This window comes from Equus asinus, chromosome 22 (genome assembly GCF_041296235.1).
Source record: "Equus asinus isolate D_3611 breed Donkey chromosome 22, EquAss-T2T_v2, whole genome shotgun sequence".
Taxonomy (NCBI): Eukaryota; Metazoa; Chordata; class Mammalia; order Perissodactyla; family Equidae; genus Equus; species Equus asinus.
In genome coordinates this window covers 54,277,506-54,300,481 of record NC_091811.1, presented here as the reverse complement: position 1 = coordinate 54,300,481, position 22,976 = coordinate 54,277,506, and the positions used below count along the sequence as shown (strand labels likewise).

The 22,976-nt window shown below is 47.2% G+C and overlaps 1 pseudogene; it reads left to right on the top strand.

Annotated features, from left to right (window-relative positions):
• The first annotated feature begins 8,452 nt into the window (after positions 1–8,452).
• LOC106835323 (heterogeneous nuclear ribonucleoprotein H3 pseudogene) lies at positions 8,453–18,882 on the top strand (annotated as a pseudogene).
• Positions 18,883–22,976: the final 4,094 nt, after the last annotated feature.

The window sequence follows — 22,976 nt, the reverse complement described above, 5'->3', positions numbered from 1 at the left end:
TGTGGGGGGAATGGCTGGGCTCTTTGACTTCTGCCCAAGGATGTCTCTCTGGGAATCTGGGACTGGGCCATTTGGAGCTGCCGTTACAAGAAGGGAGAGAGAATGTTGAGCAAGAGTACTAGGATCCCAGAGCCTTGAGTTTTCATTCATCCCTCTCTTGGTCCCAGGGCAGGCCACTTGCCCTTCTTCATGTCCTGGTCCCCACCATCCCATTTCTCATTCAGGACAGGGCTGGAAGGTGGGAGATAACAGACTCAGCTTTGAGCTTGGTGTAGGGGTGCCATCTGCAGCCCCTTCAGTCTCAGGAAAGGGGTACAGTCTAGTCCCTTGTGGCTCAGGACCCAGAGATGCCTATTGTAATGTATATGTATTTGGCATGCTTCCAAATGTGGGGGACGAGAAGGTATTTTCGTATTGTGAAATCAATGCCCCCACTTTTGCCATCCCTGCAACCCCTCCAAAAATGGCCCCTGTGTTACTTCTGGAAGGGGAGTTTTCCAAGGACGAGGGCAGGTGATTCTCCAAGCCCTAACCCGTGCTGCTCCCATCACCACTCCCTGCCTGCTCCTCCGCCCGCAGTTGCTCCGCTAGCCCTCACCCATCAGCAAGACGCCCACCACCTCCAGGAAGCCCCTTCCCCTGCTGCTCCCCCGCCCCCGTCTTCCTTCTCTCTAACCCTTGGGGCACCTTTCCTGTCTGGCGACAAGCAGAGCAGACCCTGCTGGACCTTGGGCCCTTGTGGTTCCCTGTGGGTGGGACAGCCTGGTGTTTGCTCAGCCACACTTTGCCCCGATCAAGGGCAGTGGCTGAATCTGCTCCTGGGCCAGGTAGGGGTGAGGGATCAGAGGGAGGAAAGAGGTGTGTGTGTGTGTGTGTGAGAGAGAGAGAGAGAGATAGAGACAGAGACAGAGAGAGACCCAGAGAACAGGGGGCAGAAATGTCTAGCTAGAGAGGGAGGTGAGGACATGGACTCCTCCTCAAGCCACTGCCAGCCCTTGTCACCACTACCCCCCACTGATTCTGTTCATCTCTTTGGTGTATGATGTACATTTGGGATGATATGGGCACAGGTGACTATAAGTTTCCCTCCCTTAACGTGTAACGTGTACCACATCCAGGCGGCCCAGAGGATGTTTCTGCTCTCCATCCGGGATCCTTGGCCCCATGCCTCTTTGAGGACTGGGACTTGAGTTCCTGCCCTGCTGACTTCTAGACCTGCTGCAAGGATGGAATTAGATGGACCTACTTGGTGAACTGGCAAACGCTCTAGAAACACCAAGCGCCTCTTGAGGTTGAGCTAATGGGATCCCAGACCCCCTAGGTGAGCAGGGACCGCATGGCCACCTGCTCTGACTCCTGCCCAATGCTCAAACCCCAGGCTGCCTCGCTGGGATGAGGATGAGGCAGGCAGCACCCCAGGCTGTAGGAGAGCACTTTAGAAGGTCCTTCAGTTGAGCAGAAATCTGCCTCCTGGGGCTTCCACCCTTTGGTCTGGTTGTACCTCTGGCAGTCACAAACACTAGGTCTAACTTCTCTTGTCTTAAAAGATAGTCCTTTAGATATGGGGTATCATAGAAAGTGCAAGCAAACTTAGAGGAGATTGAAGGCTAAATCTGCATTTTGCAGTGAAGGAAAACTGGGCCCAGAGAGGAAAGAACCGTGTTAAAGATGCGCAGCAAGTCAGCCTGACCTGACCCGGGGCTCCTGATGGTGCCCAGGGCACCTTTCATAACTCCCAGGCTTCCTTTTCTGCAGGCCAAAATCTCCTCTCCTCTCCTCTGAAATCTTACTGCATCTGTTCAGTCCATTTTGCTTTTAATTGTATGTCCACATTCGGTCTTTCCTTGAGTCTGCCCTGTAATTTATACATTGTCTTGCCCACAGGGGCCAAGAAATACTTACTGGATGAAGGGCCCATCAGAGCAGCTGATACCCCTGATTTCCTTAAGTGTGCCACAGGCGTCAGCTCCTAGGCTCCCCGCTGGTGATCCCAGGTGGGCTCATTGACATGATGAAGAAACCCAGCGGGGGAGATGAGTGTGTTGTCAAGGCCTGGCCAGTGAAGAGGTGAAGCAGCGGGTGTGGCTCTGGGCTGCTGTGCGTTGTTAAAGCGCTGAAACACTCGCTAGTGTCCCCGTGGGTAAATAGTCACTGTCTGAGCTGTCCAAGTCCCCGGGCCCTGTCTTGTTTCCCTGGGACCCCTCCGGGCCATCAGCTCTGAGAAGCAGGCATGCAAGCTCGGAGTCCCTTCCCTCTGGATTTAAGCCTGGGCGTATCCTGCAAGCCCGCAATCCCTTCACCCAACCCTGGGGTCCAGGGGACTCTCGGAACTCAGAATCTTTTAGATTTTAGAAAGGAAATGTAGTGCATATGAGGGATAGCAAGGAAAACCACAGTGGAGTTGAGGTGGCACCTGGAATCGTGGAATCAACACGTTAATATCTCTGCAATGAAACGTGTGAATATTCACACTAAGTGGGATAGATAAAAACTATAGCAGCCTCATGTCAGGTTTTGCATGTAAGTGAATTACAAAGAACTCTGGGTCTTAGGAGCTTTCTGGAGTTTTGAATTGTTGGATAAGGGATTGGACAGTACACCACTGCCTTGTAAGGATGATTGTGTATTACTTGGTGGGAGCTGGAACAAGCCAGAGAACGGCTGGGAAGAGCTGGGTGGGTGACAGAGGCCTGGAAGTGGGTGGCACATTGGAAACACTCCAGGGACCCCGGGAAGGCTTTGATTTGACCAGGGCTGTGACCATTCAGCCACCCTTGGCCCTGCCAACAGAAGGATCTGATAGCTCTGAGGAGTAGCGTGTGGCTGGGCCCAGTGCCAGACAGAGTCAAGGTAGTTCCAAGGTGGGCAGCAGGCCTTTGAGACCCTGGCTGGGCAGAACTATGTTCTGCTGGCAGGATGTCACCTCCTTATTTAGGCCCAGAGCCTCGGGGCAGCTGGAAGGTTGGCATCCTGGATGGGCGCTGGGACAAGACCCTTTAGTCAATGTTCTTGGCTCAGCTCAGCCCTGCAGAATGCCCCTGCTGCTTCTGCCAGCTCAAGGTTATCTCCCTGGTGATGTACTGCCTGAGGCTTGGCAGTGGCCCACCCACGCTCTCTAGCCACTGCTACAGCCAAGAGCAGGCTCAGATTCACTGGAACTCTATGAACACGTATTTACTGAGTACCTACTACGTGTGAGGCATGCAGCTGAGCCTTGGGGACCATGCTCTCATTACTCTCTCATCTGGAACGCACACCTCTCCTACTGCACAAGTGCTGGCATCCCTCAGGTTTCACTTCTGCCACGAATCACACTCGCCATCTTTCCTCTGAACACCTGTAGCATTTACTGCCCTGCCATTCCTTGGCTCTGAATTCACCTTGTGACCTCTCTCGTATCCTTGTCTTACATTTTGTTGCTCGAATTTTTATTTGAACCCTCTGTGTTCTGAATCAGTTAGGAATGAGACCAAGGGTCTCCACCTGGCTCCAGCCATCCCCAACATAGCACCGCCCCTTCTTCCTTGAATATGTGTGGAATGTAGGAGTGACCCCAGGGGAGGACTGCAAGGCCCTTCCAAGGGGAGGTGGAAAATGGCACCTGGGGCCCATAAACATTTGCACTGAGCATTCCTAACTGACAGCAAGATTTACAGTTTTAGCACCTTCTGATTACAAAGGCTGTTTAAGTGACCAAGGGAGGCTGTGTAATTTCTGTACCTGGGAAATTTTAAGAAGTGGTAGCGAGTGCCTTACATAAACTTAGTATTCATTCCACATGCTTTAATAGTCATTCAATAGCTTTTGTAACATAGAGGATTTTCCTCTGGCTAGGATGACTTAGATCAGGGCCTGCTGGAAAGCCCTTGGGGTTTCTTAAAGTTGTGGGGGGCAGTGAAGTGGGGCCACACACTGAGAAAGTTCAGCCATTCTCCCACTCAGTTCTATTTCTTGGTACAAAGAGGAGCTACAAAGGGAGAAAGATGACTGTGGACAGCTTAAAAGATCCTTCTGCTCTCCTCATTCCTCCTTCCCTTGGGAGTTCTGCATGCAGAGTCCCATCCTGGCCGGTTATTTGCCCATTTATTTGTCCATTCGTTCACCCATTCATTCAAACGCTAGTGAGAGCTGCTTGCTAAATTCAGGAATTTTGCTGCCAGAATCAAACCCCTAGGAGCTTGAAACTGACCACAGGAGGAGTTTTTACACAGTGGAAATTTGGCAAATGCTACAGGTCATGGCCACTTTTTTTGGTCTCAAAAACAACCCCCCCCCCCATTGCTTACTGGGGACTTACCATGTGTTGGAACTGTGTTAAGTACCAGGGGTAGGACAGTGAGCAAAGTGGCCTAGTCTCTGCCCGCAGGGAGCTGACAGCCTGGAACTGCGCTGGCCAATATGGTAGCCATTAGCTGCTGGCCACGACTGTGACTATTTAAATTTAAATTAATTGAAATGAAATATAATAAAAAAATTATTTCCTCAGTCACACTAGCCATCTTTCAAGTGCTCAACAGCCAATGTGATTCGTGGCTACCATATCGGACAGCACAGATATAATGCATTTCCGTTACTGCAGAAAGCTCTACTGGACGCTGCCCGGAGGCAGAAGGAAGAGGAACGGGTAAAGCAGATGGGTCTCATATCCAGACCCAACTAGACCTTCAAAATGACGGAACCACGTGCTCTAGACTGTGGCCTTTAAACTTTTTTGATTAAAATCCACAGAAATAGACACAATTTCTGTCTCTAAGTATATCTCAAGATTCTCAGGAAACTGTGTATCAGTGTTCACCCTCCTCACCTGGGAGGCACTCTGATCTAGTTTATTCTATCCTATTTGATTCATTTTAACAATATATTCATATAAGCAATATATATGCTGGTTAGTCAACTCCTCTGCTCGTGCCCCTCAGTTTGAAAAACACTGCTTTAGGGGCCGGCCTCGTGGCCGAGTGGTTAGGTTCGTGCGCTCAGCTTCGGCGGCCCAGGGTTGCCTGTTGGGATCCTGGGCGAGGACATGGCACTGCTCGTCAGGCCATGTTGAGGTGGCATGCCACATGCCACAACTAGAAGGACCCACAACTAAAAATACACAACTATGTACCGGGGAACTTTGGGGAGAAAAAGGAAAAATAAAATCTTTTAAAAAAAAAAAGAAAAATACTACTTTAGACATGAGTTGGGGGTGGGGCAGGGTGAGGGGGGCAGAGAAGAGAAGAGAGAAGCTGGTGAGGAAGGCTTCCTAGAAGAGATTGCAGTGGCTTTTGCAAGAAGAGGGAAAGGAACAGGGTAAGTCTGACAAAAGGAACCAACCTGGGGTGGAGCACATGGGTCACAAAGGGCTGAAACTCACTCGCCAAACCTGAGTGGCTTCAAAGCCTCTGCCTCCCTCTCCCCCGGCATCGGCTCCCCTTTCATCTGGCCTTGAGTGTAAATCATTAGCTGCAGCGGTGGACACAAAGCAGGACTCAAACACAGGCATGTGTGGGAAAGGCCTGGGGAGGCTCCACAGCATAAATGAATCAGATTCCGAGGGAGTGGGTGATGGAGAAAGGTCAGCCAGTTTGGCCTGCTGCCTGGGGTGGGGTGGGGGAGAGCTCTGTGGGCAGTGCAATGCTTAGAAGTTTACCCCCCCCCCCCTTTTTTAAGCAGTTTACCCAAGTCCCTTCGGCTGCAGCACCAGCCCCTTTATCATGTTCTGATCAGGGCCTTCGGGAGAAACAGCCTCCCAAGACCCCAGGATCCCTGTAATTCTAGTTCCTTGAGATGTTCCTGTGCAGAGGACCGCTTTCCAGCTCATCCCCAGGCAGGTGGGGCCGAGGCCAGCAGTGCAGCGAGATCCCTACACAGTGCTTGGGACCCTTTCTATGCATGTTAGGGGAATGACAATCACTCACACATGAAATGTACGGAAGAGGGAGTTGCAGGTAACTCTAGTGGGCAGAGCTGGATTTGGAAGTTTAGAAGGAGGCAGATTTCAGCCTCCACGAGACGGAGCAATCATGTCCTAACTCGAGTGCCCAATGGGGACTGTGCTGTCGTCACACAGAGGCCAGATGTCAGGATGCCACAAAGAGGATTCCTACCCCTAGAGGCCAAATTGGAACCATGCATTCGTTCATTCAACACGTATATATTGACCCCCTATCATGTGCACTGTGCTCGGTGCCGGCAATGCTGTTGAGGACTGAGCAGACAAAAATGCCTGTTCTGCTGGAGCTGATGTGGCTGGTGGGTGGGAGGAGCAGGAAGACAGGCTTGGGTGACCTGGAAGGCCTCCTGTAGTGTGAGGATCATAAAATGTGTGGAACTGTCTGGAACTTCTTCACTCATGAAAAAAAACAGGCCCAGAGGGTGGCTGGCTCAGGGTCAGGGAGGAGTGACAGGGCTGGAACAAGGATGCAGATTTCAGAGCTTTCCAGCTTTTCTCACTCTGGTGGGTGACCCAGAGCAGGTGGCGCCAAAACGGACCTCTCCTTACCTCCCTTCACCCAGGAGGGCTGGGAGAGGGGAGAGGCAGCGACCACAGGGAGGGGAGTAGCTGGGGTGGGGGTGGGGGTGCGGTCTGTGCACCACTCTTCTCATTCCTAGCGGCCGGTGAGCATAACCAGATTGCGACAGGCCTTCAGAAGAGGGAAGGGGGCAGGGGCAATTATGGAAGCTGGGAAGAGGACGCCGGAATTCTATAATCATATCAAGCCCAAATAGCACGCACTGTGGGCTAGACGGGGTCCTAAAAGCTTTACATATGTTAATTCATTGAATCCTCCCCACCGAGGTGCATGTTTTTAGCCCTATTTTTGAAACAAGGAAACTAAGGCGCTGATAGTTCAGGAACCTGTCCACAGTCCCCGTGGTTTTGCACACTCCGCGTCTCAAGGGCGCCGGCCTTGGCCGCTCCCGGGGGCTTCTCCCCCGCTCCCCCTCAGCGGGCACCTGCCGCGCCCTCCTCAAATCTGACCACATCCGAGGCCGCATTTCTCGACAGGCGGGGCTGAGAGGCAAAGGGAACTGGAAGAACAAAACGAAGCTTTGTGTAGCGGTGGGATTCCCCTTAAAGCCACAGCCAGGACGGGAATGGAAGGGGTGCGGGCGGAAGCGAGAGAAGGCGCCCGCGCCTGGAAGCGCAGCGGGGTGGGCTCTGGCCGGGCGGGAAGCGGGACCGAAATCTCCCAAATTCTCCTTGAAGGACTCGCTCTGCTGCTGGGGCAGCTGCTCTCGGCCCCGCGCCGGCCGCCGTCTCGGCTCGTTGCCCGAGCAAACCGCGTGGGGAAGCCGCATCCCGCCCGCATCCTCCTCTCTCCGTTGCGTCCTCATACCCTCGGGACAGGGCTGACCGCGGGCCCGGGAGAGCACGGCCGCCCCCTGCCCCGCGCGCCCCCGGGGAGCCGGCGGGTGGCGCCTGGGGGTCCCCAGCCCCGAGGGTTCAGGGCCCCCGCACCTCCCGCCAGCGCCTCCCCAGCGCCCCCTGGCTGGAGGAGTCTCCTGGTGTCCAGGTTGTTCTGGGCCTCCTGAGAGAACCCAGGGCGAGTCCCGGGGCGCCTGCAGCCTCGCTCCAGTCTCCTAAGATAAGAAGGGGGAGCCCTTTCCTATAGTGATAGTCAAGGGGAACGATCTCGGGGATGAGCGTGTGCATGTTTCAGGTAAGAACTGAACATTAAAAAGCAACCTTTAATTATTTTCTGGAGGAAATGCAAAACATTTTACATACTCATTTTTAAAAAATTAAACTTTTTATTTTGCAGTCATGGTCGACTCACATGGAGTTGTAAGAAGTAATACAGAAAGGATCCCGCGCAACACTTACCCAGTTCCCCCCGCTGGTAACATCTTGCAAAACTACAGTACTATGTCACAGACAAGATAATGACATTGATAGTGTGAAGAAACCAAACGTTTCCATCCAAGGTGTCATCCTTGTGTGGCCACATCTACTTCCCTGTGGCCCCATCTCCTCCTTAACCCCCAGGCAATCACTAAGCAGGTGTCCATTTCTATAATTTTGTCATTTCAGGAATGTTAAAGAAATGGAATCATATGGTGTGTAACTTTTTGGGATCGGCTTTTCTCACTTAGCATAATTACCTGGAGATTAATCTAGGCTGTTACCTGGCAGGCCTGGTGGCATAGTGGTTAAGTTCTTGTGCTTTGCTTCAGTGGCCTGGTGTTTGTGGGTCCCCATCTGGGAACACCAGGCATGGAACTACACACTGCTTATCAAACCATGCTGTGGTGGCCTCCCACACACCTAGAGGAAGATTGGCATAGATGTTAGCTCAGGGCCAATCTTCCTCACCAAAAAAAAAAAAAAAAAAAGACAAAAAAAGAAAAAAGAAATAATCTAGGTGATACTGACCCTGATGTCAGTTTCCCCACATTAACTCCAGCATATATGATGTTAAAACCAAAACACTCTTGTCCTGTTTACTCCCTGGCTTCCTGGCTCCAGAATCCACTCTTATCCATGGAGACAGACACTGCCAAGGACAAGCACCTGGATTCATTATCTCCTCCCAGCAAAGAGATACAGGCTGGTGGGAAAGCTGCTGACTAGCAAGGTCACGGGCTCCCTCCTCTCTGCAAGTAGTCTCAAGGCCAAAGACAGGCTGATGGAAAAGCTCCGACCAGCAAGGCCATATGCTCCCCCTCCCCTACCTAAAACCCGAAATAAAAAACCTTCCTTTTAGCTTTTTGGGGAGTTTGGGATTTCAGCATTAGCTGCCCTCTCTCCTTGCTCAGTGCTGTGCAATAATAAAATTCCTACTTTCCTCCACTATCCCTGGTGTCAGAGGTTGGCTTGCTGTGCATCGGGTGAGTGAACTCACTTCAGGTTCGATATCATAGGCTGTTGCATGTATCAATAGTTCCTTCCTCTTTGTTGCTGAGTAGTATTGCCTGCATGTGTGTACCCCAGTTCAACCATTCACCTGTTGAAGGGCATCTAGATTCTTTCTAATTTTTAGCTATTAGGAATAAAGTTGCTTTTCCTGTACAGGTTCTTGTGTGAACACAAGTTTCTGTTTCCCTAGGATCACTGCCCAGGAGTGCAATTGCTGTCTTGTATGTTTAGATTTTTACATTCCCACCAGCAATGTATGAGTGAGCCAGTTTCTTCACACCCACTCCAGCATTTGGTGTTGTCTATTTTTCATTTTATCCATTCTAACAGATGTGTCGTGATATCTCATTGTGATTTTAATTTGCCTTTCCCTACTGGTTAGTGATGCTGAACATCTTTTCATGGGCTTACTTCCCATCTGTGTCTCTTCTTCAGGGAAATATCTCTTCATGTCTTTTGGCCATTTTCTGATTGGATGGTTTGATTTTTATCATTGAGTTTCGGGAGTTCTTTATATATTCTAAATGCTAGTCTTTGTGGGACGCGTGGTTTGCAGATATTTTCTCCCAGTCTGTTGCTTGTCTTTTCACCCTCTAGCAGCTTCTTTCACATTTTTAATTTTGATGAAGGCCAACTTATCAATTTTTATGCCTCATGTGTTGATGTCACGTCTAAGAACTCTGCCTGTCCCCTAGATTTTCTTCTACTTTTTTTCTTAAAGTGTTATAGTTTTTATGTTTTACACTTAAGTTTGTGATCAGTTTTGAGTTAATGTTTGTGTAAGGTGTGAGACTTAGGTCAAGATTGTTGTTGTTGTTATTTTTTTGTCTAAGGATGTCCAGTTGCCCAGCACCACTTGTTGAAAAGGCCGCATTTTCTGCATTGAGTTGCTTTGATGCCATTGTCGAAAATCAGCTGGGCGTATTTGTGTGGCTGTATTTCTGGGTTCCCTGAGGTGTTCCATTCATCTACGTGTCTATCCCTCCACCAATACCACACAGTCTGGATTACTGTACGCATATAATAAGTCTTCAAATCACGTAGACTGATTTTTCCCGCTTTTTCATAATCGTTTTAGCTATTCCAGTTCCTTTGCTTTTCCATGTAATTATAGAACAGTCTTGTCTATGTCTACAAAAAAAATCCTGTGTGTCGTTGCTGTTATTGGTAATTTGCGTCTTCTCTCTTTTGAAACTTGTCAGTCTTGCTAGAGGTTTGTCAATTTAATTTGTTTTTTCAAAGAAATAGCTCTTTGTTTCATGGATTTTCTCTATTGTTTTTTCTGTTTTCAATCTCATTGGTTTCAGCTCTCTTTATTATTTCATTTCTTCTGCTGGCTTAGGGTTTCTTTTGCTTTTCTTTTTCTAGGTTCTTGAGGTGGGAGCTGAGATGATTAATTGGATATTATTCCTCTTTTCTAATATAAGCATAAATTTCCCTCTCAACACTGCTTTGTCTGTATCCCACAACTTTTGGTATGTTGTATTTTAATTTTCATTCAGTCCAATATATATATAGTTTTTTTTCTGAGGAAGATTAGCCCCTGAGCCAACATCTGCCGCCAATCTTCCTCTTTTTTCTGAGGAAGACTAGCCCTGAGCTAACATCTGTGCCCATCTTCCTCTCCTTTATTTGTGGGATGCCTGCCACAGCATGGCTTGCCAAGCGGTGCACATGTTCGCACCCGGGATCTGAACTGGTGAACCCTGGGCCACTGAAGCAGAACATGTGAACTTAACCACTGCACCACCAGGCCGGCCCCAGTCTAATATATTTTTAAATTTCCTTTGCAACTGCTTCTTTGATCCATGGATTCCTTAGAAGAAGCGTGTTGTTTAGTTTCCAAGTGTTTGGAGATTTTCCTGTTATCTTTCTGTTGTTGATTTCCGGTTTGATTCTATTGTGGTCAGAGAATGCATTCTGTATGATTTAAATTCTTTTCAATTTTTTGAGGTTTGTTTTAGGGCCCAGGATGTGGTCTATCTTGGTATATGTTCAGTGGGCACCTGAAAAGAATATGTATTCTGCTGTTGGTGGTGCAGAGTTTTATAAATGTCAGTTAGATGCTGTTGGTGGATGGTGTTTTGACTTCCTCCACGTCTTTGCTGGTTTTCTGTCTAGTTGTTCTATCAGTTGTTAAGAGAGGAGTGTTGAAATCTCCAGCTATAACTGTGGATTTGTCTATTTCTCCTTTCAGTTCCATCAGTTTTTTCACTTCATAGATTTTACAGCTCTGTTGTTTGGTGCATACATATTAAAATTGCTATGCCTTCTTGGTAGATTGACTATTTATCATTATGCAATTTCCTCTTTCCATCTGTGGCAATTTTCTTTGCTCTGAAGTCTACTTTATCTGATATTAATATTGTCACTTCTGCCTTCTCTTGATTGATGTTTCCATGACATATCTTTTTTTTTTTTTCACCCTTTTACTTTCACCCTGCTTATATCATTGTATTTGAAGTGAGTTTCTTATAGACAGCATAGAGTTGGGTTGTGTTTTTTAATCCACTCTGCCCATATCTGTCTTTTAATTGGTGTATTTATACCATTTAATGTAATTATTGGTATGTTAGGGCTTAAATCTGTCCTTTTATCTTTTGTTCTTTATTTGTTCTCTCTGTTTTTCTGTCTTTTTCCTGCCTTCCTATGGGTTGCTGAACAGCAATTTTTAAAGAATTTTTTAGAATTCTGTTTTGATTAATTTTAATTTTTTCTTTTCTTTTTTTGGGGGGTAGAGGAAAGATTAGCCTTGAGCTAACTGCTGCCAATTGTCCTCTTTTTTCTGAGGAAGACTGGCCCTGAGCTCACATCCGTGCCCATCTTCCTCTAGTTTATATGTGGGACACCTACCACAGCATGGCTTGCCAAGTGGTGCCATGTCCGCACTCGGGATCCGAACCGGCAAATCCCGGACTGCCAAAGGGGAGCGTGTGCACTTAACCACTGTGCCACTGGGCCAGCCCCTGATTAATTTTAATTTTTAATTCAAATTTTTCTTTTTTGCTGAGGAAGATTCACCCTGAGCTAACATCCATTGCTGATTCTCCTCTTATTTTCCTTGAGGAAGATTAGCCCTAAGCTAACATTTGTGCCAATCTTCCTCTATGTTTTTGTATGTGGGATGCCTCCACAGCATGGCTGGTGAGTGGAGTAGGTCCATGCCCAGGATCTGAACCCATGAACCTGGGCTGCGGAAGTGGAGCATGCAGAACTTTAACCACTTAGCCATGGGACCGGGCCCTTGATTAATTTTTTAGAATTCCATTTTGACTAATTGATAGTATTTTTGAGTGTATCTTTTGTATAGCTCTTTAAATGGTTACTCTAGGTATTACGTTACATATACACAACTTATCAGTCTACTGGCATCATCATTTTACCAGTTTGAGGGAGGTATGGAAACTTTACCTCTCTTTATGTCCCTTTGCCCTCCCCTCTCTAATACAATTGTCTTAACTTTTTTTCTACGTACACCTAGAAACACATCAGACAGTGTTATAAATTTTGCTTCAAACATCAAACATAGTTTGGGAAACTCAAGGAAAGAAACTGTGTTGTATTTATCCGTATTTGTACTCTTTCTGTTGCTTTTTCTTCCTTCCTGATGTTCCCAGCTTCCTTGGACACAGAGCAATGAAAAACTCCTATGTTGCTGGTGGGAATATAAAATGGTACAGCTACTTTGGAAATCAGTTTGGCAAAATATTTTAAAAATTATTTTATTGGGGTCATATTGGCTTACAACATTGTAATTTCAGGTGTGCATCCCTCTATTTCAGTTTCTGTATAGACTGCACACGTTCACCACCAACAGTCCAGGTTTTGTCTGACACCATATGCGTGTGTCCCTTTACCCCTTTCACCCTCCCCCAACCCCCTTCGCCTCTGGTAACCACCAATCTATTCTCCTTATCTATGTGTTTGTTTATCTTCCATATACGAGTGAAAGCAAACGGTGTTTGTCTTTCTCTGTCTGACTTATTTTGCTAAGCATAACACCCTCAAGGTCCATCCATGTTGTTGCAAATGGGACAATTTTGTCTTTTTTATGGCTGAGTAGTATTCCATTCTTTATAGAGACAACATCTTCTTTATCCATTCATCTGTTTGCAATTTTTAATAACGTTTAATGTATGTTTACCAGATGACCCAGCAACCTCACTCCTAGGTACTCAAGAGAAATGAAAACAACCCAAAAGAAATGAAATGAACAATGGAAACACAAAAATCCATATGCGAGTGTTTATAGCTGCTTTATTCATAAGTGCCCCCAACTGGAAACAATCCAAATGTTCTTCAACTCATGAATGGAAAAACAAATGGTGGTACATCCATACAGTGGATTATTAACCAGCACTAAAAAAGGAAGGAACTGCTGTTACGTGCAGCAACATGGATGAATCTCAAATGCATTATGCTATGCGAGAGAGACCAGCCTCAAAAGACTACGTGTTGTAGGATTCCTTTTATATGACATTCTGGAAAAGGCAAAACTATGGAGACAGAGAACAGATCAGTGACTGCCAGGGGACAGGAGTGGGAGGAGGCTTTGACACCCAGGGGCCAGGGTGAGGGAGCTGTTCTGTATCTTGACTGTGGTGGTGGCTATATGACTCTATCATCAAGACTCATAAAGCTGTACACCAAAAAGAGTGAATTTTACTATATACAAATTAAAAAATATATTAAAAAACTTTCTAATAGACACATTTATAAGAGAAAAATGAAAGATGACTTTAATAGACTGTCCACTTATTTTAGGACTAGAATTCTATCATCAGCTAGTTACTGCCAGAGATTCCTGTGTGTCTGACCATTCTGATTATTGCTCTAACCCTGTTGCCTTTTAAGGGACGATACCCACCTTGCGTCCCGTGGTCAGCTGCTGCCACTCGCCTCTGCCATGCTGGATCCCATCATTGCTATGAAAATCAGGAAGCCCGTTTCCTCGGCAGCCCTTCCATCTTCACCCCTGAGCTTGCAGAGAAAAGTCAGCACAGCACTTTGTAAGAATGCTGTGCTGCTTTTCCCGGTATATTTCTCAATGCCTCAGTGAAAGGGGTATCTCCTAGGCCCTCTTGGGGGAGTTATTCGAGGGTGATTGAGTGGATTGTACATGATAAATCCTCTCCAACATTCCTCTCTCCCGAAGTCTTTAGATTCCTTCCTCTGAATCATGAAATAGGATTTCTTGTACTGCAGCTTCATTTATCGTTCGCCACTCTGGAGTCCAGGTTTTAGCCAATCAGCTAAGGAGAGAGATAAGATCATTCTCAGCAGCTGGAGCCAGCACGCTGAGTTTGGAATCTCTGAATCCATATAAACAAACCCATATAAATAAATTCAGCCCAATCTAAAATTCTTTCTTCCTCTCTGGTTTAGCATTCTTAGAATCCAACCCTACACATATCCCCCAAGTTTGTGTCCATATAAACTAGCAAAATCTTTGCAATTCTTTTGGCCTGTGAGTCTTCCCCTCCAGGGTGGGATTTTGTACTTGTCTCCCTAGTTCTGCGTCTGAGGCATCCATTGTACTGTAACTATCTCAGGGGAGGCCCCGACAGAGTCTCCGAGCAAGCCAGGACCAGCCCATCGTACAGGGGAGGAGGGGCTGCCGGCCAGCGGGAGGTAACGGGGTCTGGGCATTCAGCATTCTCGAACATATCCCAAATCCTCTTTGCCCATTCTTAGGATTCCTCCTCAGTGCCTTGCCTTTTGCATAAGGCCTGGTTTTGACTTTAACTGGTGATATAATTCAACAACCTGCACGGTGGGCTTCAGCTCCATCGCCCCTGTGGCTGCAGGAGCTGAGAGATTCATTTAGGACGTCTTAGAAGCAACCTGGTTCTCTTGAGCCAAGAATTTAAAACTTGGAGCTTCCCATTTCCTTTCTTTAAGCTCCCCAGTGCAGCCAAAGCAGCCAGACCACCCCAGAGCCCGTGATTCCCTTTTGCCCACAATAGGGTCTATCTTAACAGCTGTGTGCCAAAGCCTTCCCTTCCATAGACCGGGCCTTCCAGGTAGTCCCAGGTGGTAAGTTGTTACTGGTTTTGCCATTACGTGTGGTAACTGGGGCCTCACTGCCTTCAAACGCAGTCAAGTCAGACAAGCGTTCCCAGATCCCCTCCTTGAAGATCTCCCACTTGACTCTCCTCGCAGGACACGTACACCACTCCAGCTGGTGGGGAATCAGAAGCTGACTGACCCCAGGGACTTACTCCTGCAGCTGTGACCCGAGGATAAGAAAGCCACTACTGCCCCTCCCAGCACAGCCGCCCCTCAGTACACACAAAACAAATGACTGGACACTGGACACTGCTCCAGAAAAACCCAACAGCCCCATGGCCTGGCTTGCTGGCTGAAACAGCCAAAGCAGCAGGAGAGGATCTCTGTGTCACTTCCGCCTTCCAACTATCCTTTAACTGCCCTAATTAGTGGAACATAATTCACATCCTAGCTGCCAGGGTGTCTGGGAAATGTACTTTTTAGCTTTAAGGCCTCTGAAGCAGAAAGGCATGAATTTGGAATGGGGCCGAGTGCCTGTCCGTTCCATCCACCGCCTTTGGACTTTGCAGCCAGACTGCCTAGGTTTGAATTCTGGCTTTGCCATTTATTTAGCTGTGTCACCTTGAGAAAGTTAGTTCACCTCTCTGGGCCTCAGTTTCTTCACCTATAAAATGAGGATTATAATACTACCCATCTCATTGAGTGACTGATAAGATTAAATGAATTAATATGTGTGAAGTGGTTAGCGCAGTGCCTGACACATGGACAGCGCTCAATAAATGTTGGTTATTATTATAATTGCCAGTGTTGTTATAATCCATTCAGGATGACACAGAGGTGAATGAAAGAGGGTGTGAGCTTTTGAGGAATTTATAGCTTCAACGGGGAGGTGACGTATAAATAGCCAAGGATGCTTTGGGCAAAAGGAGACAGAGGCAGTTGGAAAATGTGGTTCTGAAGCTCCAGGGACACCAGGCTGGAGATAAACATCAGCTATCAGTTGGGAGGTGACAGCAGAGTCAAGGAATAAAAATAAGATTGCCCAGAGAGAGGAAAGGATGAGGACAGCCGAGAGGTCTATGTCAGAGGGCCAGTCAAGGATGCAGGCGAGGCCGAGATGGCAGGACCAGGGGATACAGTGGCGTGGATGCCAAGAGCAGAAGGCTGCAGAGTTGAGTACCACAGGCTGAAAAGAGGAGCAGATGGGAGGCTATTGGCCCCAGCCCAGTGGACTTTGAGGGGCCTCAGGGTCAGGGTGCAGGAGGGGAGGCGAGAGAGCTTGGGGTGAGGTAGGCTGACAGTGCACCCTTTCCCAATCCTCTGTGGGCCCTGAGGGGACCCAAAGGCACACACAAGGGGAACCTAAATGTGAGGGGCAGAGGGATGCTGTTTACACTCCCCAGGCAGGTTCCCTCCTTCTGCTGCTGCCCGGATGTGCAAGGCCAACTCCCTCACCTCCTTCAGTTTTGACTCCAATGCCACCTTCTACCCAGACTGCCCGACTGAAAATTGCAACCTGCGCCTCCCCTCCTGGGCGGCTAAATAATTACCCCTGTCCTGGAAGATGTCCATGTCCTGATCACCAGAGGCTGTTACCTTATATGGCCAAGGGACTTTGCAGCCGTGATTAAGTTAAGGATCTTGAGATGGGGAGCTTATCCTGGATTATCGGGGTGGACCCAATGGCAGAGAACCTTCTTTTTTGAAATGTTTTAATTGTAGTAACATTGGTTTATAACATTATATAAATTTCAGGTGTACCTCATTATATATTTCGATTTCTGTGTAGCTTACATCATGTTCACCACCCAAAGACTAATGACAACCCATCACCACACACGTGTGCCTCACCACCCCTTTCGCCCTCCTCCCTCCCTACTTCCCCTCTGGTAACCACCAATCCAATCTCTGTTTCTATGTGTTTGTTTGTTGTTTTTATCTTCCACTTATGAATGAGATCATATGGTATTTGACTTCACAGAGAACCTTCCAAGGAGGAGACAGGAGGGTCGAGTCAGAGAAGGAGAAGTGATGATGGTGGAAGCGGAAGTCAGAGAAAGAAAGAGATTTGAAGATGTTATGTGGCTGGCTCTGAAGATAGCAGACGGGACCACGAGCCAAGGAATGCAGGTGGCCTCTAGAAGCTGGAAAAGGCAAGGAAGCTAATTCCCTCCTGGAGCTTCTGGAAGGCACATGGCCCTGCCAACAGGTTGATTTTAGGCTTTCTGACCTCCCAACTGTAAGATAACAAATGTGTGTTGTTTTCAGCCACTAGCTTTATGGTTATCTGTTACAGAAGTGATAGGAACCCACCACACCTCCCAACTCCTGATTCCTCATATCTTGCTCTGTGTTTCCTATATTACTTAGCTCTTCTCACAGACTATGTAATTTACCTACCCCACTCATCATTGTGGCCAGTCTCCATCTGCTAGAATGTAAGCCCCACAAGAGCAAGGATTATTTGTCTGTTTTGTTCACCCCTATATCCCCAGCTCCTAGAACAGTTCTTGGCACACAGTAGGTGCTCAATAAATATTTGTTGAATGACTGATTGAATGAATGGGTGGGACAGAAACGAAGATGGGTGCAACATTTCCTTCCCTGGAAGGCTGTAGGTTCTTCTACCGTTATAAAAGTTAACAATTTTTTTGTGTGTTTGTATTAGTAACATATCATTCAGAAAGTACAAAGGATCCACAAGGGAAAGTAAGTCTTATTTTTTCCCAAGTGAAACACCATGGTTCCTTCAACACACGCTGGCAGGACTACTACTGCCACTTCACATTCTCCCTGAAGGGCAGAAAGGTGAGCCCTGAGAATTTGATGGTTTTACGCATTTAGATCAAACAGTATTGAGATGGATTGGGTTATGAAACATAATGGTCCAAATGACGTTAGTGACGGGACAGTACAATTTGTGGACTGCCATTTGATTGCAGCAAAGAGGAAATAGTTCAGTTCTTTCAAGGGTTGGAAATCGTACCAAATGGGATAACGTTGATGATGCACTACAAGGGGAGGAGCACAGGGGAGGCCTTCGTGCAGTTTGCTTCAAAGGAGATGGCAGAAAATGCTCCGGGGAAATCAAGGAAAGAATAGGGCACAGGTATGTTCAGATCTTCAAAAGCATCAGGAGTGAAATCAAAGGATTTTATGATCCACCAAGAAGATTGCTGGGCCAGCGACAGGGACCATATGATAGACCAATAGGAGGAAGAGGGGGTTATTATGGAGCTGGGAGTGGAAGTATGTATGACAGAATGCGATCAAGAGGTGATGGTATGATGGTGGTTATGGAGGTTTTGATGACTGTGGTGGCTATAATAATTATGGCTGTGGAGATGATGGCTTCGATGACAGAATGAGAGATGGAAGAGGTATGGGAGGACATGGCTATGGTGGAGCTGGTGATGCCAGTTCAGGTTTCCATGGTGGTCATTTTGTACATATGAGAGGATTGCCTTTTCGTGCAACTGAAAATGATGTTGCTAGTTTTTTCTCACCACTAAATCCAATATGAGTGCATGTTGGTATTGGAGCTGATGGCAGAGCAACAGGAGAAGCAGATGTAGAGTTTGTGACACATGAAGATGCAGTAGCTGCCATATGTGAAAGATAAGAATAACATGCAACATCGATACGTTGAACTCTTCTGGAATTCGACTCCTGGAGGTGGCTCTGGAATGGGAGGTTCTGGAATGGGAGGCTACGGCAGAGATGGAATAGATAATCAAGGAGGTTATGGCTCTGTTGGAAGAATGGGAACGGGGAACTGTTACAGTGGAGGCTATGGCACTCCTGATGGCTTGAGTGGTTATGGCCCCGGTGGTGGAGGCAATGGAGGTTGTACGGGCAAGGACGGCGTGGATGCGCTAGAGCGTAACCACCAACATAAAGTCCTGACAACAGCATCTGGTCTGCTAGACTTTCTTACCAATTTAATTTCTTTTGTATTTTAAGAATTTTATAATGACCGAAGGAATGTGTTTTCAAAATATTATTTGGTGAAGCAGCAGATTGGGATGGGAAAATCGGTTTTCTGTAGGTTTTATTTGTTGCATACTTAGACTTAAAAATAAATTTTTATATTAAAAAAAAAAGAAAGTCTCCTTCCCACCTTTGTTTTGTTTCCCCCTACACCAACTTCCCTCCTCAGGGGCATCATTAATTCCAATTTCTTGAGTCTTTCCAGAGACCTTTGCATGTGCAAGGATATATGTGAGAATACATATACATCTGTGTGTGTGCATGTGTGTATATACACACACAAATTGTTGTCCTTTTTTAAAAAAACAAACGGCAGTTACAATACATGCTATTCTGCACTTTCCATTACCACTTATTAATTTAGTATCTGGGCTGGATGGCACCTGGGCAGGGATGGGTGAAATATGGAACAGATGGCACTTGGGGGACAAAATGAGTCAGAGGCCTGCCCCGTTGGCCTGGGGCTTTTCCGGCAACATCCTCTTTAAAGCAGGCCCCTCCGTGCCCTGTGTCAGGAGGGAAGGCCATGGTGCTGACCCTGGGTCCAGCTTGGGTCTGCCTCTCAACCTTGCCTGCCTATTGCAATCACCTAGACAGCCCCTTTAACATTTGCCCGGAAGCCTGGCCCCCTCCCCAGAACAACTGAATCAGAATCTCTGGAGCTGGTACTGTTTGTAAAACTCCCCTGGTGACTGGAATTGCAGCCAGGGCGGAGAGCCCCGGGGTTAGGTTACAATCCGTGGAGGAAAGAGCTTGAGACTGGCCATCTGGAGGTGTGGTTTCCTCTAAGCTTCTGGCTCTGAGGCCTGGGCCAAGTCACATGATCTCTGAGAACCTCAGTACCTCTGTCTCTGAGCCAGAGCCAGTAATACCCACTGCCTGGCATACCTCACAGGATTGTGATGAGGATCAAATGCATAAGCGCCCTGGGAACGCGGAGACACTCTGATGGGAGGGAGAGTCGGTCACATCAGGTGCATTGTCTTGGGTTACTCCACTAGTTTGACTCAGCTGCAGGCACTGCTCAGGCTCCCCAGGGACTTTCTGCTTCGCCCTCAGGCAGGTCTGCCTCCCATGACGTTTGCTGGGATCAGTCTATTCTCCCACATCTGGTGGCCGGGCCATATGTCTCTCCTTTCTAGGGGCCTGAGGAAAGCTGGACTCCTCCTGACTAAATTACGGGGATGGCCAGCCAGGGTGGTGCAGCCCTCTGAGGGCTCATCAGACCTCTGGGGCACCTGCGTGGTCTGAGAGAGCACGTTCAGTATTACACTTACACATTTGGAAGATGATGGGGCACACGGGGCAACAAAACTACTCTGATTGCTTTCCAAAGTCAAATCTCAGAAAGTAAAGCTGGGGGGTGGGGGGTGAGGGGGGTTGAGGGGGGAGGGGCACGGGGGGAGGTTGGGATGACAAAGTGGAGGTAGAAGAGAGACCGGGGAGGAAGAGAAGGGGCAGGGGACCATTACGTTTCTTCAGGGAGGTAGGTTTAAGACGGGTGAGCAACACCTCACCAGGGCACCTTGTTCTCAGGTAGTAGAACCCGAGAATCCAGACAGCTGGGCTGCCCGCCCACAGGAGCTCCGGGGAGCCTCTCATGTAACTCACGCTCAGACCTCGCTCGGCAGAGGGGCCCTGCTCTGTTCACTGCTCAACCTCTCCTGACCCGTCGTCCCTTCCCATCCCTTCCATCATCCTTCTCAGGGCTTCCCCACCACGCTCAAGGGCTGCCTGCCCTGGCACTGTCCTCTGGGCCCCCCAGGGACACAGGGCCTCAAACGGTGCTGTCTTTAGCTTTTCTCCACTAAGGAACTCCGTATTTTTAGAATTTGCAGAGTAAACACACTGTATTTTGTAGGGAACAATTGAGTTTTCCATTTTAGTCGAAGATTCCTTATCCTGGGATTATCATGCATCTCCTTTTCACTGTCCTGACTCTCCCCACTGTAGTCCTCCTTGCTTGCTCTATCCTGGCCTGTAACACTACCTATGAGCATGCTATCTTGTGTTTATTTATTTTTTTTGGTGAGGAAGATTGGTCCTGAGCTAACATCTGTGCCAATCTGCCTCTACTTTATATTTTGGATGCCGCCACAGCATGGCTTGATGAGTGGTGTGTGGTCCACACCTGGGATCTGAACCTGTGCATCCTGGGCCACCGAAGTGGAGCATGTGAACCTCACTGCTATGCCACCGGGCCATCACCTATCGTATTTATTATCTGTCTCCCATCACCAGAACACAGGCTCCATGAGGGCAGAGAGTTTGTCTGTTTTGTTCACTGAGGTATCCCCTAGTGCCTAGAAGAGTGGCTGGTACCTAGCAGTGCTCAGTGAGGATCTGGTGAAAGAACGACAAGAAATGCACATACTTTTGACCATTTGGCTGTGAGGTTCATGGGGCGGGGCGATACCCATGATGTTTACCCCAAATGTACTCAATGCCCAGCACAGGGCCTGGGACAAAGTGGGTACTTCATAACCGTTTGTTAATGTGTAGCCCAGCATACCATTTCTAGGAAGTGATCCTATAGATAGGCACACACAGTGCATATTAAGTGCATACTAATTAACATTAATTGCAGAATTTTTGCAAAAACAAAACTACTGGAGACCAAGACACCCATCACTGGAAGGCTGGGGTTAAGGTCGTACTCCACACACTGGAGTGCCAGGCAGCTATGGAAAAGAAAGAGGATGTGTGACACACAGGAGATTAAATATAATGGCCCATTCTCCACCAAACAGAACAGTTTTTTGTTGCTGAGACCTGAGAGAAAATTATTCTGAGGGTCCTTCTAACAAAAAAAACGATTCCAACATCTTTCCTATACAGATGTAATATGAAGTTTTATGAAAATGATATCATATTTTGTACGATGTCTCTCAAACTAGATGGTTGACAAGTAACTGAGGCAAGGGTCTAGAAAGACCTAGATACCATTTCTCAATTGGTCTGTTGACCATGATTGGACATTACACAGATCAAGGTTCTGATTTTTGGAAAGAATTTGAAGCATAGTAATTATTCTTTATTGCAGATTAAGAGCAGATTTATGTGATATGAATATTCAACTGGACAATGGGTAGGAAAAAAGTCATCTGAATTGTCACCAAAACGGGAGAGGCGACAATGCATTATTACTGCAGTTCTCTGCTTTTTTTCGCCCCAGTGTTGGACTAACAATTTCCTTTTGGTAAATGGAATATGCACATGGATTTCAAATGAAGGTAGAAGAGATTCCAAATTTACTCATCTGGGTTAAAAAAAGGAGGCAGGTGTACACACACTGATTCAGAAAAGTGTCCAAGATACATTGTGAAATGAAGAAAGCAGAGTTTAAGAAATCAAGGTGCAGAACAGTATGATCCTACATATATAAACTAAAATGAAACGTCTTTGTAGATGTCTAGTTTAAGAAACTATTTACGGGGCCGGCCCAGTGGCCGAGTGGTTAAGTTTACATGCTCTGCGTTGGTGGCCCAGGGTTTCACCGGTTCAGGTCCTGGTTGTGGACATGGCACCACTCATCAGGCCACGCTGAGGCCGCGTCCCACATGCCACAACTAGAAGGACCCACAACTAAAAATATACAACTATGTACTGGGGAGACTTGGGGAAAAAAAGAGAAAAATAAAATCTTAAAAAAAAAAATAGAAACTATTTTACAATAGTAACCCCTAGGGAGAGAACTGGAAAATATTTGATTTTTTTTTTTTTTGAGGAAGACTAGCCCTGAGCTAACTGCTGCCAATCCTCCTCTTTTTGCTGAGAAAGACTGGCCCTGAGCTAACATCTGTGCCCATCTTCCTCTACTTTATATGTGGGATGCCTGCCACAGCCTGGCGTGCCAAGTGGGGCCATGTCCGCACCTGGGATCTGAACCAGCGAACCCCAGGCCGCTGAAGCGGAATGTGTGCATTTAACCGCTGTGCCTCTGGGCCGGCCTTCTTTATTTATTCTTCTTTATTGCTTTCTTTCCTTTAGGATTTTGTTAATGTTACTTTTATACTTTCTTTAATTTAAAAAGATAAAAATTATTATTCCAATCAAAGCATATAATTCGTTTTAGACATCCATTGTTTTCACTACTAGATGACACCTGCCAATGAGCAGCACAGAACCGTGACAT